This window comes from Hyaena hyaena, unplaced genomic scaffold (genome assembly GCF_003009895.1).
Source record: "Hyaena hyaena isolate Hyena2069 unplaced genomic scaffold, ASM300989v1 scaffold_1588, whole genome shotgun sequence".
Classification (NCBI taxonomy): domain Eukaryota; kingdom Metazoa; phylum Chordata; class Mammalia; order Carnivora; family Hyaenidae; genus Hyaena; species Hyaena hyaena.
In genome coordinates, this window is record NW_024082219.1 from 25,225 (window position 1) to 41,909 (window position 16,685).

Consider the following 16,685-nt stretch of genomic DNA (forward strand, 5'->3'; position numbering starts at 1 on the left):
TGTCCCAGTACCATGTTGTTTTGATTAGTGTAGCTTTCTAGTATATCTTAAAATCTGGGATTCTGATGTCTACCGTTTTGTTCTTTTTCAAAATTGCTTTGGGTATTTGAGTCTTTAGTGGTTTCATGTCCAATTTTAGCATTATTTGTTCTGCTTCTGTGAAAAATACTGTTAATATTTTTATAAGAAGTGCAATATATGTATAGATTTCTTTGGGTGGTATGGACATTTTAACAAATGTCCTTTCCAAATCCATGAACAAGAAATATCTTTCCATTTCATTGTGTCATTTCAATTTCTTTCGTCAATGCTTTATAGTTTCAGAGTACACATCATTAACTTTCTTGGTTAAGTTTATTTCTCAGTATTTTATTATTTTTGATGCAATTACAAGTGGGATTGTTTTCTTAATTTCTCTTTCTTCTACTTCATTATTAGTGTAGAATAAAGCAGCAGATTTATATATGTTAATTTTGTTTCTTGCAAATTTACTGAATTCATTTATCCGTATGTTCTAGTAGATTTTTGGTAGTATCTTTAGGGTTTTCTATACAAAGTACCATGTCATCTGCAGATAGTGACAGTTTTACTTCTTCCTTAAGAATTTGGATGCTTTTTTTTTTTTCCTTTTCTGATTACTGTGGATAGAACTTCCAGTACTACATTGAATAAAGGTGTTGAGAATGGATATCCTTCTTTTGTTCCAAATCTTAGAGAAAAAACCTCTCAGATTTTCCCCATTAGGTATTTTTTTAGCTATGGTTTTTTCATATACAGCTTTCATTATGATGAGGTATGTTCCCTCTAAGCTTACTTTGTTGAGGCTTTTTATCATGAATTGATGCTGTACTTTGTCAAATTTTTTTTTTCTCCCCTGCTTGTATTGAGTTGAACACATGGCTTTTATCCTTTCTCTTGTTAATGTGATGTATCTCATCTATTGATTTGAGAATACTGAAGCACACTTGTATCTCGAAAGTAAATCCCATTTGATCGTGATGACTGATTTAAAAATATATCTATCTTTTTTTTTTTTCCTTTGGAGAGCACAAGTGGGGGAGGGGCAGAGAGAGGGGCACAGAGGACCTGAAGCAGGTTCTGTGCTGACAGGCTGACAGCAGTGAACTCCATGTGGGTCTCGAATTCAAGAACCACAAGATCATGACCTGAGCGGAAGTCAGACACTCAACCAACTGGGCCACCCAGGTGCCCCAGGTACTTTTTTTAAAGGTATTGTTGGACTTGGTTTGCTAATATTATGTTGGAGATTTTTGCATCTATGCTCATTAGAGATACTGGTCTGTAGTTTTATGTAGTGTCTTTATCTGTTTTTAGTATTAGGGTAATGCTGACCTTATAGAATGAATTTGGAAGCTTTCCTTACTCTTCGATTTTTGGGAATACTTTGAAAAGAATAGGTATTAACTCTTCTTTTAATGTTTGGTAGACTTCACCCATGAAGACATCTGTTCCTGGACTTTTGTCTGTTGGGAGTTTATGATTACTGATTCCATTTCATTGCTAGTAATCTGTCTTTTCAAGCTTTTTTGCTTCCTGATTCTATTTAAAAAGGTTGTATGTTTCCAAGGATGTGTACATTTCTTCTAGGTTGTACATTTTTTTGGCCTCCATTTCTTTTTCATATTCTTTTTTTTTTTAATTTTTTTTTAATGTTTTATTTATTTCTAGGAGAGGGAGAGAGACAGCGTGAGCAGGGGAGGGTCATAGAGAGAGGGAGTCACAGAATCCGAAACAGACTCCAGGCTCTGAGCTGGCAGTCAGCACAGAGCCCGACGCGGGGCTCGAACCCACGAACCGCGAGATCATGACCTAAGCGAAAGTCGGACGCTCAACCGACTAAGCCACCCAGGCGCCCCATCTTTTTCATATTCTTATAATTCTTTGTATTTCTGTGGTGTAAGTTGCTATTTCTCTTTCTTCATTTCTGATTTTATTTATTTGAGTCCTTTCTTGCCTTTGATATGTCTGGATAAAGTTTTATCAATTTTTTTTCAATCTTTTCAAAGAAAAAGTTCCTGGTTTTATTGATCTGTTCTTTGACTTTTTTTTTAGTATCCATTTCATTTATTTCTATTCTAATCATTATTTTCCCCTTCTTTCTACTGGCTTTGGGCTTTGATATTTTTTTCTTATTTTTCTAGCACATTTAAGTGTAAGGTTAGGTTGTTTATTAGAGATATTTTTATTCTTTAGGTAAGCCTGTATTATTTTAATCTTCTTTCTTACAACAGCCTTTGCTGCATCTCAAAGATTTTGGACCATTGTGATTCTATTTTCATTTCTCCCCACTTATTATTTGATTTTCTCTTTGATTTCTTTTTTTTAAATATTTTTAATGTTTGTGTGTTTACTTATTTTTATTTTTTATTCTGAGAGAGAAAGAGACAGCGCGAACAGGTGAGAGTCAGAGAGAGAGGGAGTCACAGAATGCGAAGCAGGCTCCAGGCTCTGAGCTAGCTGTCAACACAGAGCCCGATGCAGGGCTTGAACCCACGACTGAACCGTGAGATCATGACCTGAGCAGAAGCCGAACATTTAACCAACAGAGCCATCCAAGCGCCCCTGTTTATTTATTTTTGAGAGAGACAGAGTGTGAACAGGGGAGGGGCAGAGAGAGAGAGAGAGAGAGAGAGAGGGAAACATGGAATCTGAATCGCGGGACTCGAATTCATGAACTGTGAGACCATGACTTGAGCTAAAGTTGAATGCTTAACCCACTGAGCCACCCAAGCAGCCCTCTCCTTGATTTCTTGGTTGGCCCATTAATGGTTGACTAACAAGTTATTTAGCCACCATGTATTTGTGTTATTTCAAGATATTTCTTGTGGTTGATTTCTAGTTTCATACCATTGTTGTTGAAAAAGAACCATGACATGATTTTGACTTTTTAAAAAAAAAATATTGAGGGGCGCCTGGGTGGCTTAGTCGGTTGAGCGTCCGACTTTCGCTTGGGTCATGATCTCGCGGTTCATGGGTTCGAGCCCCGCGTCGGGCTCTGTGCTGACTGCCAGCTCAGAGCCTGGAGCCTGTTTCAGTCTGTGACTCCCTCTCTCTCTGACCCTCCCCTGCTCACGCTGTCTCTCTCTCTCCTAGAAATAAATAAAAATATTAAAAAAATAACTTAAAAAATTATTGAGACTTTATTGTGGACTAATATATGATCTATTCTGGAAGATGTACCATATTCACTTGAAAAGAATGTGCATTTGACTGCCTTTGAATGAAAATTTCTGAATATATGTTAAGCCCTTATTTTCAAATATATATTCAAAGCTACTGTTTCTTTGTTGATTTTCTGTCTGGATGATTTATCAATTGTTGTAAATGGAGTGCTAAAGTCCCCTATGGTATTATTATAGATTTTTTTCTTTTATATCTGTTAATACTTGATTTGTGTCTTTGGGTGCTTCCATGTTGAGTCTATAAATATTTATAATTGTTATATATTCTTGTTCAATTGTTTCATGATTACATGAAAGAATCATTTTTTTGTTACAATCTTTGTTTTAACGTCGATTTTGTTTGGTATAAGTACTGCTACCAGATTTCTTTTTCTTTCCATTTGCATAATAAATGTTTTTACATCTTTTCACTTTCAATTTGCAGATTTCTTTAGGTCTGTCATGAGTTTCTTGTATGCAGCATATAGATGGGTGTTGCTTTTTTGTACATTATCCCTCTCTAAGTCTTTGCACCATGTAGTGCATTTATAATCAGAATAATTATTTATAAGTATGTACTTACTACCATTTTGTTACTTGTTTCACAGTTGTTGTAATTTTTTTCTGTTCCATTTTTCGTGCTCTTTCCCTTGAAGTTGATGAATTTCTTTAGTGATATGCTTGGATTTCTCTATATATATATTTGCAATTCCATTACAGATTTTTTATTTGTGATTACCATTAGGTTTATATATAACGTCCTATGTATATAGGAATCTATATAAAGTTGATGGTTGCTTAAGTTTGAAACCTTTTAAGTAAACACTAAATTTTTACTCTACCCTCCATGTTTTATATAAAGATGTCACACTGTGCATTTTTTTATTACGTGAATTATTTGACCTATTTTTTTTATTTCTAGGAGAGAGAGAGAGAGAGAGAAAGCGTGAGCAGGGGAGGGTCAGAGAGAGAGGGAGTCACAGACTGAAACAGGCTCCAGGCTCTGAGCTGGCAGTCAGCACAGAGCCCGATGCGGGGCTCGAACCCACGAACCGCGAGATCATGACCTAAGCGAAAGTCGGACGCTTAACCGACTAAGCCACCCAGGCGCCCCTTATTTGACCTATTTTTATTGATATAATTGGTTTACTGCTTTTGTACTTTAAATTCCACAGTGGTTTTATAAGTGATCAATCTAATATTTTTATTATGTTTTTATGTACTTGTAAAATTTTTCCTTCTTCTAATTTTCTCCTGATTATGGCCTTTTCTTTCCACTCAGAGAATATCCTTTAATGCTTCTTTTTTTTAATATTTCATTTATTTTTGAGAGACAGAGAGAGACAGCATGAGCAGAGGAGGGTCAGAGAGAGTAGGAGACACAGAATCCGAAGCAGGCTCCAGGCTCTGAGCTACTTGTCAGCACAGAGCCCGATGAGGGGCTCGAACCCACGAACCGTGAGATCATGACCTGAGCTGAAGTCAGACGCTTAACAGACTGAGCAACCCAGGCAACCCTCCTTTAATGCTTCTTGTAAGCTTAGTTTAGTTGTGATGAACTTTAAACTGTGTTTGTCTTGGAAACACTTTATTAAACTCTTACTCTATTCTGAATAGTAGCCTTGGATAGAGACTTTTCTGCTGCAGTTTTTTTTTTTTTTCTTTTTTGGCCTTTTAAAATATCATGACTCTCCCCCCAAAAAAATTCGGCTAAAATATCAGCTGAAAGCCGTATGGGGTTTCCCTTTTATGTAACTGTTTTTTTTCCCTCTTCTCCTTTTAATGCTCTCTATCACTACTTCTTACCATTTTAATTATTATGTATCTTGTTGCAAGCCTCCTTGGCTTCATTTTGTTGGTAGCTCTCTGTGATTCCTGAATCTGGATGTCTATTTCCTTTGACACACTAGGGAATTTTTCAGCTAGTATTTATTTTCAAGTACATTTTCTATCTTTTTCTCTCTTTATTTTCCTTCCAGAATCCTTATAATTCCAATATTATTACAACTGAAGTCGCTGAGTTCCCTTAAAGTATTCCCATTTATTATTAATTTTCATTTGCCATTTAGCTTGGTTAGTTTCTATTACCCTGTCTTCTAGTTCACTGATCTGTTCTTCTATTTCCTTTAATCTACTATATATTCTCTCTAGTGTATTCTTTTAGTATTTTTCCCCTTGAAGAGTGTATTGTCATGTTGGTTTACATATAACACCCAGAGCTCATCCCAACAAGTGCCCTCCTCCATGCTAATCACCCCCCTTCCCTTCTCCCCCACCCCCATCAGCCCTCAGGTTGTACTCAGCATTCAAGAGTCTCTCATGGTTTTCCTCCCTCCCTCTCCCCAACAATTTTTCCCCTTCTTCTCCCCCATGGTCCTCTGTTAGCTTCCTCCTAATCCACCTATAGGTGCAAACATATGGTGTCTGTCCTCTGCTTGACTAATTTCGCTGGGCATAACACCCACTAGTTCTATCCATGTTGGAACAAATGGCCAGATTTCATTCTTTCTCATTGCCACGAAGTATTCCATTGTATAAATATATCACATCTTCTAGATGCATTCATCAGTTGATGGACACTTCGGTTCTATCCATGTTTTGGCTATTGTTAAGAGTGTGGGTATGAACATTGGGATACATGTGGCCCTATGCATCAGCACTCCTGTATCCTTAGGGTAAATTCCTAGCAGTGCTACTGCTGGACCATAGGGGAGTTCAATTGTTACTTTTTTGAGAGACCTCCATACTGTTTTCCAGAGGGGTTGCACCAATTTACATTCTCACCAAGAGTGTAGGAGAGTGCCCATTTCTCCACATCCTCGCCAGCATCTAGAGTCTGCTGATTTATTCATTTCAGCCAATCTGACTGGAGTGAGGTGGTATCTCAGTGTCATTTTGATTTATATTTCCTTGATGATGAGGCAAGCTGGGCATCATTTCATGTGTCTGTTGGTTATCTTGATGTCCTCTTCTGAGAAGTGTCTGTTCATGTCTTCTGCCCATTTCTTTATTGGATTATTTGGTTTGCAGGTGTGGAGTTGATGAGTTCCTTATAGATATTTGATACTAGCCCTTTATCTGATATGTCACTTGCAACTATCTTTTCCCATTCCATCGGATGCCTATTAGTTTTATGGATTGTCTCCTTTGCAGTGCAGAAGCTTTTTATCTTGAGGAGATCCCAGTAGTTCATTTTTGCTCTTGATTACCTTTTCTCTGGGGATGTGTCAAGGAAAAAGTTGCTGGGGTTGAGCTCAAGGAGGTTTTTTCCTGCTTTCTCTTCTAAGGTTTTGATAGTTTTCTGTCTCACATTCAGGCCCTTCATCCATTTTGAGTTTATTTTGGTGTATGGAGCGAGAAAATTATCTCGTTTCATTCTTCTACATGTTGCTGTCCAGTTCTCCCAGCACCACCTGTTAAAGAGGCTGTCTTTTTTCCATTGGATACTCTTTCCTGCTTTGTCAAAGATTAATTGGTCATACATTTGTGGATCCAGTTCTGAGTTCTCTATTCTATTTCATTGGTCTATATGTCTGTTTTTGTTGCAATACCATACTGCCTTGATGATTACAGCTTTGTATCAGAGGTTAAAGTCTGGGATGGTGATGCCTCACGTTTTAGTTTTCTTCAGTATTCCTTTGGGTATTCGGGGTCTTTTGTGGTTCCATACAAATTTCAGGAAAGTTTGTTCTAGTTTTGAGAAGAATTCTGATGCAATTTTGGTTGGGATTGCATTGAATGTGTAGATTGCTTAGGGTAGTAATGACATCTTAACAATGTTTATTGTTCCGACCCATGAGCATGGAATATTTTTCCCTTTGAGTCTTCAATTTCATTCATAAGTTTTCTACAGTTTTCATCATACAGGTCTCCTACATCTTTGGTTAGGTTTATTCTTAGGTATTGTATTTGTGTGTGTGTGTGTGCAATTGTGCATGAGATCAGTTTCTTGATTTCTCATTCTGTTGCTTCATTATGTGTGTATAAAAATGCAAACAATAACTGTACGTTAATTTGGTACCTTACAAATTTGCTGAATTCATGGATCAGTTCTAGTAGGCTTCTGGTGGAGTCTGTCGGGTTTTATATGTAGAGTATCATGTCGTCTGCGAAAAGTGAAAGTTTGACTTCTTCTTTTCCAATTCTGATGCCTTTGATTTCCTTTTGTTGTCTGATGGCTGAGGCTAGGACTTCCAGCACTATATTATACAACAGTGGTGAGAGTGGACATTGCTGTCGTGTTCCTGAACTCAGGGGAAAACCTCTCAGTTTTTCCCCATTGAAGATGACTTTAGCTAAAGGCTTCTCATAGATGGCTTTTATGATGTTTAATTAAGTTCCTTCTATCCCGACTTTCTCAAGGGTCTTTATAAAGAAAGGATGCTGTATCTTGTCAAATGCCTTTTCTGCACCTATCAACAGGATCATATGACTTTTATCTTTTCTTTGTTAAAGGGATGTATCACATTGATTGATTTGTGAATATTGAACCAGCTCTGTAACCCAGGAATGGAACTCACTTGATCATGGTGGGTAATTATTTTTGTGTGCTACTGGATTAGATTTATAAGTATCTTGTTCAGCATTTTTGAATCTGTATTCATCAAGGATAATGGGCTGGTCTCTCTCTCTCTCTCTCTCTCTTTTTTTTTTTTTTTTTTGCTGGGTCTTCCACTTTGGGAATCAAAGTGATGCTGGCCTTGTAGAATGAGTCTGGAAGTTTTCCTTCGATTTCTATCTTTTGGGACAGCTTGAGAAGAATGGGTATTAATTCAATTTAAATGTCTGGTAGAATTCCCAAGGGAAGCCAAGGTTGTTATTTCTTCAGAGATTTTTGTATGCAGTGCTCGTTGAAAAGCATAGAGAAAGAGAGAGAAGACACGGCGGGGATGAGGCAAAATTGGAAATAGAATGAACAGGCAGTAGGGGTAAGAAGCTTTTTTCAAAGAGCTAAAGGGTGGAATATGGTTGGGTAGGTGGCAGAAGGATGTTGGTGTTATCCATGGAAAACATATAGTCTAATTACTCATGAGAGAAAGAGGTGAAAAGGTCGGTAGGTGTTAGAATTTATATCTACAGAATGGACTAAATGTGACTGTTTAAGCAAGCCTGTGACCAGAGTTACTCCGGTCAGTGTTCCAGGGGAAAAAAAAAATTTAAAAAAGGAGAAAATCCAAAAACGGAGGGCAGCTCTCAAGCAGAGATGGGCGTGTTGTGATCCAATGCCCCAGGTAGAGTTCTGCCTTGGAGGTTGTGGGGAGGAGTGTGGTGGCACACCAGTTCCTTCTTGAACCAAGCGCTGCACCTCGTTTTTTTGGGTGTGTAAGCTCCTCGTGCCGGGGGCACAGTCAAAGTGGGTTGCGCTCTTTAACCCAGGCCAGGCCTAATTTCCAAGTCCCAGTCCGCGCGCCCCACTGAAATTGTCATAGAAACAACCTCGCAGGTGATCCCCTTGGGGCAGTTCCAAGTCTCTTGCCTAGCCCTGGGGGTGGAGCCAGAATTGTTACTCCCTTCTCCTCCAAGTTGTGTTGGTGAGTATGGTGGGGGGGGGGTTTCCCTGCGGGGCGCGCCGGGCCTGCTGGAGAGAGGGAAACCAGGTCCCTTTGTGTCTCATCACCCGAAACACGAACTTGCGGGCAAATCTCCCAGTTTTTAAGCTCTTCGCTTTCCCTCCAGAGTTCCAGCCAGCCAGGAGCACAGCGACCCTGTATGTGAGCGCGCGTGATTCCTACAGGGATCTGGCCAGCCAGGAGCTCAATGCCGTGGTAGGCGCACAGCTCCTCTAAGAGTCCAGCCAGCCAGGTGCACAAAGAAGTGGCCTGTGCGTGCAACCTCTCCGGGACGAGTTGGCGCGTGTGGTCCTGGCTCCCAGGGATTTGGCGAGCACTGTCCTTCTGTGCCCCGAGCAGAGGTTTTTCTTTTTCCCAGCGACAGGGACCATGTCTTGAGCAGTTTTGGACTCTCTCTTTCCCCTCTCACTTCCTGCAGAGGGGGATCGCCCCCGTCCCTGGAGTCTCCAATCCCGGCCCTATTTTATCTTCCCCAGTTCGCACTCACGTTAGAAGTCTTTCTCAGTAGATTCTGTATCCTTTTTCTCCCAATCTCTTGGATTTTGTAAGGTTTCCTATGGCTTCAGATCTTTTCTGTGTGAGATATGGGGTGAGTGCAATGTACGGAGCTCCCTACTTCTCTGCCATCTTGCCCCCTTACAGCCCCCCTCAGGATTTCTTGTAGGGCTGTCTTAGCGGTGACAAATTCTTTCGATTTTTGTTTATTTGGAAAGACTTTTATCTTTCCTTCTATTTTGAATGACAGGCTTGCTGGATACAGGATTCTTGGCCGCATATTTTTTCTGTTCATCACATTGAAGATCTCCTGCCATTCCTTTCTGGTCTGCCAAGTTTCAGTAGATAGGTCTGTCACCACTCTGATAGGTTTCCCTTTGTATGTTAGGGTGCTTTTCTCCCTTGCTGCTTTCAGAATTCTCTCTTTGTCCTTATATTTTGCTAGTTTCACTATGATATGCCGTGCAGAAGATCGATTCACGTTACATCTGAGGAAAGTTCTTTGTGCCTTTTGGATTTCAACGAATGTTTCCTTTACCAGATTGGGAATGTTCTCTGCTATATTTTGTTCAAAGACTCCTTCAGCACCTTTCCCTCTCTCTTCCTCTTCTGGAATTCCTATGATACGGATATTATTCTGATTGTATCGCTGCATTCTAGAACTGTCCTTTTGTGTTCCTGGATCTTATCTGTCTCTTTTTCAGCTTCTTCTTTTTCTATAATTGTTTCTTCTATTTCACCTATTCTCCTTTCTGCCTCTTCAGTCCGTGCATTGGCCGCCTCCATTTTACTGTGCATCTCATTTATATATAGCATTTTTTAATTCATCACAACTATTTTTAAAGTCCATAGTCTTTGTAACAATGGCTTCCCTGATGTCTTCCATGCTTTTTTGAAGCCCCGTGATTAAGTTTATGATTATTGTTCTAAATTCTTGTTCAGTTATGTTGCTTATATCTGTTTTGAGCAATTGTTTAGCTGTCACTTCTTCCTGGAATTTATTTAGGGCAGATTTCTTCCATTTTTTCATTTTGGCTAGCTTTCTGTCTCTTTTTAGTTTTAAAAGCTTGTTATGTGCTCTGCACCTGACAGTATTGCTATATTAAAGAAGACTCATTGAGGGGCGCCTGGGTGGCTTAGTCGGTTAAGCGTCCGACTTTCGCTTAGGTCATGATCTCACGGTTCGTGGGTTCGAGCCCCGCGTCAGGCTCTGTGCTGACTGCCAGCTCAGAGCCTGGAGCCTGTTTCAGTCTGTGACTCCCTCTCTCTCTGACCCTCCCCTGCTCGCGCTGTCTCTCTCTCTCTCTCCTAGAAATAAATAAAACATAAAAAAAAAAAATTAAAGAAGACTCATTGACTGTTCCGGGCGTGTCCATGCAGGAAGTATTCCTTTAATGGTGTCTCTTGGTCTATTTTGGTGAATTTTTAGTTCTTTATCTCCCTACTTGAGTGGTATTTGGGACTCTCCACCATGTGTACTTTGGCTTGTTTCTTGAGGTGTCCTTGGAAAAGTAAACAGACAAACACATAGGGAACAAAGGCACAGAAATGCACAGACAAATCCAACAAACACCCAAAGTGAAAGGAAAAAGAAAAAGAAAAACAGTAATGGACAAAAAAAAAAAGGAAGATGTAAGAGAAATAATAAAAATAAAAAATAAAAAATAAAAAAAGAAGAAAAGAAAGGAAAAAAGACATAACCCAAAGACAAAAGAAAGTCTAAAACCATAGAACCAGAATTCTCAGGTACAAATAAAGATCTGGGTGTATGCAGTGCTGATGGAAGAGCATATACAAAGAGAGAAATGACAGGGCGACAAAGAAGCGAAATTGGAAATGAAATGACCAGGCAGAGAGACTAAGAGACTTAATTCAGAGAGAGAAAAAGGAGAATATATTTAGAGGCGAGGAGAAAGAAACGAAGATAATGTTCCTTAGAGAAAATATATAATCTGATTACTCCAGAGAGAGAGAGAGATAAAAAGTTAATGGTGGAGGTGTAGAGTATACATCTAGAGAATTAAATGTGACTGTTTAAGTAAACCAGTGACCAGAATTAATGAGGGCAGTGCATCCATGTTGGTCTTACCCCAAGCTCTGGTAAAAAAAAAAAAAAAAAAAAAAAAAAACAGCTCTCTAGCTGGAATGAGCCTGGTTTGGCGTAGGCTGTTCTTAGTCTCAACTGGGTCCCGTGGGTCACTTCCTGAGGTCCAGCCTTGGTGGTTGTGGGGAGAAAAATGGCGGCTCCACAGTCACTTCTGGAACCAAGCATTGCAACTGCCTCTTTTGGGTCCGATCTCCCTGTGCCATAGGCGTAGACAAAGTGGACCGTGCTTCATATCCCAATCCAGGCCTTTTTCTAGATCTTAGTCCGGTGCCTCATTGATATCTCCGGAAATATAACCTAGGAGGTGAGACCCTCCAAGCAGTTTCAAGACTCTTGCCTCCCCCCTGGGGATCAAGCATAGCCAGAAGCCCTGAGTCTTGGCTTCAGGCGCTGCTGCTTCCCCTCCAGCTTGAGCTGGCAAACGAGTAGCATTTTCTCCTGGGGTTCCCTGGGACCAGTGTGTCCTGGCTAGGGTCAGCTGGACAGCAGGAAACCGGATCCCTCTGTGTCCTGAGCCGAGTTTTTTTCTCTTCTACAGTGACAGGGACAGTGTCTTGAGCAGTTTTGGCCGCTCATTCTTTTTTTCCTCTAGACTCACCGTGATTCCCAGCAAAGGGGGCTCCCTTCCCTCCTTCCGTGTCTCTGGTCCCGCCCGTTTTTATCTTCCCCAATTCATACTCATGCTATAAGTTTTTCTCAGCAGACTCTGTCTCCATTTCCTCTCCATCTCCTGGATTCTGCAAGGGTTCCTATGGCTTCAGGCCTTCTCCGTTTGAGAGATGGGGGCGAGTGAAATGTACTGAGCTCCCTACTTCTCTGCCATCTTGCCATGAATCCCCAGGCACTTTTTTAAATGTTTTATTTATTTTTTAGAGAGAGAGAGAAAGAGAGAGAGACAGACAGCGTGAGCAAGGGAGGGTCAGAGAGAGAAGGAGATACAGAATCTGAAACAGGGTTCAGTCTCTGATCTAGCTGTCAGCACACAGCCTGATGCTGGGCTCGAACCCATGAATCTTGAGATCATGATCTGACCTGAAGTCAGACGCTTTTCCGACTGAGCTACACAGGCGCCCCGCCAGGCACTTTTTCAACTGCTGCTTCTATGTTGTGTCTTGCAGGTGGTTTTTTATACTGTCTCTTTAATAGCTGGGACTCAGTTTCCCCTCTGGCTCTTCCACAGTTAAAAATGCTGATAAAAATTTTTTTGACATTTATTTATTTTTGAGAGACAGAGCATGAACAGGGGAGTGACAGAGAGAGAAAGAGACACAGAATCTGAAGCAGGCTCCAGGCTCTGAGCCAGCGGTCAGCACAGAGCCTGACGTGGGGCTCGAACCCACGAACCATGAGATCATGACCCGAGCCAAAGTCGGACACTCAACTGACTAAACGGTCCAGGCACCCCAAAAATGCTGTTTTTTGAAACACCAAGTGTTAAGATTTTTCTTAGTGTAAAAGTGCAAATTTAAGCCTCACAATTTTTGGGGGCACCTGGATGGCTTAGTCAATTAAGTGTCTAACTTCTGCTCAGGTCATGATTTTGCAGTTTGTGAGTTCGAGCCCCGCAATGAGCTCTGTGCTGACAGCTCTGAGTCTGGAGCCTGCTTCGGACTGATTCTGTATCTCCCTCTCTCTGCCACTCCCCTTCTCTCTCTCTCTCTCTCTCTCTCTGTCTCTCCCTCTTTCAAAAATATATAAACATTAAACATTTTTTTAAAAAAAGCCCCACTGTTTTTCAAAGCCAAATGTTATGAAGACTCATCTTCCCAGTGCAGGTCCTTTGTATCTGGGGTGACTAGTGTGGGGTCTATTCCTCTTCTTTTCCATGCTTGTGGTGTCCCTCCCATGTGTGGTTAGTCTGTCCAGGAGTTTGGTTCATAACCACATTTCTGCCCTTATCACAATTTTTATGTAGGCTCCTTACTGGGATTAACTATGGAGAGTCTGTTTTGCGAGCTTTGGGTTGTTTCCTGGGTTAGTTGCACTGGTGTGGCTGTTATTTGGTGTATACCTGGATGGAGGTGAGCTTAGGATCCACCCTCTCACCACATTCCTAGGCTAACCAAATAGAATTTTGTACGAGATTTAAAATGTCAGAACTCAAAGGAACCTTAGGGATAGTATAGTCCAACTATTGAATTTTACAGATGAACGATTAAGGCCCAGAGAATGAATTTATTTTTCCAAAGTCATTCCACCAATTAGTGATAAAGTGAAGACTAGAATCCAGATGTTCTAAGTCTCTGATCTATCCTTTTTTCCCCATACTCTGCTTTCTCTCAGCTATGTGTCCTGTCTTGGGAGTTGGAAAAGCCAGCAAGTACTACAGAACAGTTTTAGGTCATATGACTTTTCTAGAAGAAAGTGATGAAACAACCCTCAAAGAAAAACCACCTTTTTGGTATCTTACATGATTCCTGCCCATGAAATATAATAAATAAAAGATTTTTTAAAGTACCTGAGAATATTCACCATTTTAATAAAACCTGTTTCTGTCCAGCTGGATTTGTCTGGTGATGTTTATAATTAATCTGTAACTGCTCAGTCACTGAATTCTGTCCCTATGAACTATTGTTCTAGTTTGTCTTCACATTATCTGTCCCACTCGGCGGGCATGTAGATAGTTCTTTCTATGCCTCACATGCAACAAAAGACCAATAAGGTTCATAACTTTTTCTATTTGTAATTTTCTGTCTGAAATTTCTTTCCTTGCCTGCATGACAGACTACTGTGGATTCTGGGGCTCCTGGGAATGCTTTCTGCTTACTCTAGTCTATCTTATTCTCACTGCTATTTTTTCTTCAAGTCTTTTTAAAGAATTTATTGAGAAGTCCTTGTATGACAAGCATCTTATTTAGTATATGTTGGAGGCCTGAAGAAAAGGACAAATGATATGTATTGGGCATCTATTATGTGCTAAGCACTGTCTTACTGGATTTTACTTGGGGTATCTCAAGTAATTTTTACAATACACTCCAGGAGTATACATTATTGTACTCATTGTACAAAAGGATGAAAATGAGGTTAGGATAGGGAGAAAAACAGAAAGCAAGTGATTCAAGATTTCCCAACTGAAGCTGGCGTTTATCTCTATTCTCTTTGAAAGGTGGCCCCTCCCCAAGAATTTTGCAGTCTAGGTGAGAAAAGATTCTTAAAAGGACTAGACTGATACAAATTTGTTTAGGCGAAAGCTATTATGTTGGTTGCCTGCCTTCTATCTTTCCCACCCACTCCTCATTTTTGTAGAATTCTCTGCCAACACGATACAATCTGGTTTCCCTAATCCTACTATATTGCACCGCCTAAAACTGTCCCCATCTATGTTATTTTACTTCTCTTCTTCTATTAAGTAAAATGTATCTCCATTTGTATTTCATCATGTCCGCTTTCTAAGGTGAAAACTAGCTTATCTGATTGACTACAGTTAATGAGTTAATGTGAAAATCCTCCTTGCAGTATTTTTATTTACTAAGAAATTCTTGAATACAAAATGCCTTGAAGGATTGAATCTATAATGGGATATTTCAGGCAAGGTGGCAAGCTTGGGCAAGAGATGATTGGGTAACGTGGAGTAGAGAGTAGTGGAGTATGGTTTTTCATTCTCCTAAGTTATCCCATATGAGAAGCCTTCTACAAGCCTTGCAATGGTATCTGTAAGGCAGTGTTTTGTAGAATTTAATCTATCTCAGCATCAGTTGTGCTGACAGCCAGTGGCCCGTTGGGTCTCTTTCCATGTGTATTCACTAATCAATGAAGTGGTTGTGGTTGTGAGAACTCTGAAAATATTCCCAACTGAAAAAATAAAAGTCAGTCCCTAACCTCCAATTGTGCTGTGTTTGACTAGAAACTGTGGGATTTTTCTAGGCTGGTTCATCACAGTTAAGAGCTCCCTGTGACTAAGGAGGGACATGTGAACTCTACCACTGACATTCTTATCATCATTTACCCTTTCCAAGGGCTACCAAGTCAGAAAAAGATGTCAGATGGTAAAGGAATCCCCATTTGACTTTGCTACTCCTATCAACCAAGTATAACTCTTTCCATGCTTTTTCGCCCATCGTAATCCATTTTTGGGGTCTCAGCACCCATCTTCTGAAGTATCACAGCCCTCTATGAGCATCTTCTTCATGCTGCACTTGACTACTACTCTTGTATTTTTTTTCAGGCATAAATGAATTAAACCAGCATATTCCCCATGGCTTCTTCTGCAGACTACATTGCTCTGATTAAGGAATTCCACCAGCACTGGAGAAAAAAAAGTAGGTACTCAAATATAGTCTTGATTCCGTTTTAGCATCATTCCTAAAAGTGTTTTTTCATGCTGGGGTCACTGAACTGAGAGTCCTCCCCAGGCCCCTGTCCTACATTTGCTGGTCCACTTAATATATTACTAGATAATGACCAGGTTCTTGAAGTCAATGAACGTATTTTTATAGAATATTAAAGGCTGCATTTTCTGGAGTATTTGGTAGAATGTTATATTCTTTAAAATACTGCCTTGCTGAGTCATATTGGAAACTGAGACAAAATGAAAAATGAGTCATGCTGATCCTGACTTTATTAAGCAAACAAAAAATTACATAAATATCACTCAGCATATATTGTCCACTCTAGTTATACAGTACAAAGTAATATGTGTGTGTTGAGGAAAGGGATGCCATTTACTGAGAAAAAATAATACAGTAGTTGAAATGAATCACATGAATAATAAGCAAATGTCTATTTATTGATTGGTAAGCTTAAAGGTCATTGAATCTTAGAACAGATTCTGAAGATGTGGATTTTGGAGAGACAGAGAGAGAGAGAGAGAGAGTTTACTATGTTTCCTTTTGCTCCTTTTTCTGTATGTTTATTCTTAGAAGAAATGCATTATTGAAACACCAGTCTAGATATCTAACCATTGTAATAGGACCTGTATAATATTTAACTCATTTAAGAAATATCAGCAGCAAATCTCATTGTGATTTTTACTTGCATTTCCCTGATGATTAGTGATGTTGAGCATCTTTTCATGTGTCTGTTGGTCATTCGTATGTCTTCTTTGGAAAAATGTCTGTTCAGGCCCTCTGTCCTTTTAAAAATCAGATTATTTATGGATTTTTGGTGTTTAGTTTTATAGTTTTTAAACTATATTTTTGGATATTAATGAGATATTGAATACATCATTTGCATATATCTGCTTCCATTCCATTCAGCAGGTTGTCTTTTTGTTTCGTTGATTTTTTTTTTTTTTTACTGTGCAAAAGGTTTTTTATTTTGGTGTTATCTGAATAGTTTAATTTTTCTTTTGTTTCCTTGCCAGAGGAGACAGACAAACAGAAAAATGATTCT

General features: G+C 39.7%; 1 protein-coding gene across 5 annotated transcripts in view; it reads left to right on the top strand.

Annotated features, from left to right (window-relative positions):
- Positions 1-16,685, top strand: part of GPR174 (G protein-coupled receptor 174) — a 57,356-nt gene that overhangs the window by 11,255 nt on the left and 29,416 nt on the right. For 4 of the 5 annotated variants that reach the window (XR_005526937.1, XM_039224299.1, XM_039224301.1 and 1 more), the window contains exon 3: positions 15,520-15,613. The gene's annotated coding sequence lies outside the window, so the exon portion shown is untranslated. Of the gene's footprint in view, positions 1-7,680; positions 7,712-15,519; positions 15,614-16,685 lie in introns of those variants that run through there. The other variant, XM_039224302.1, reaches the window with a different exon arrangement.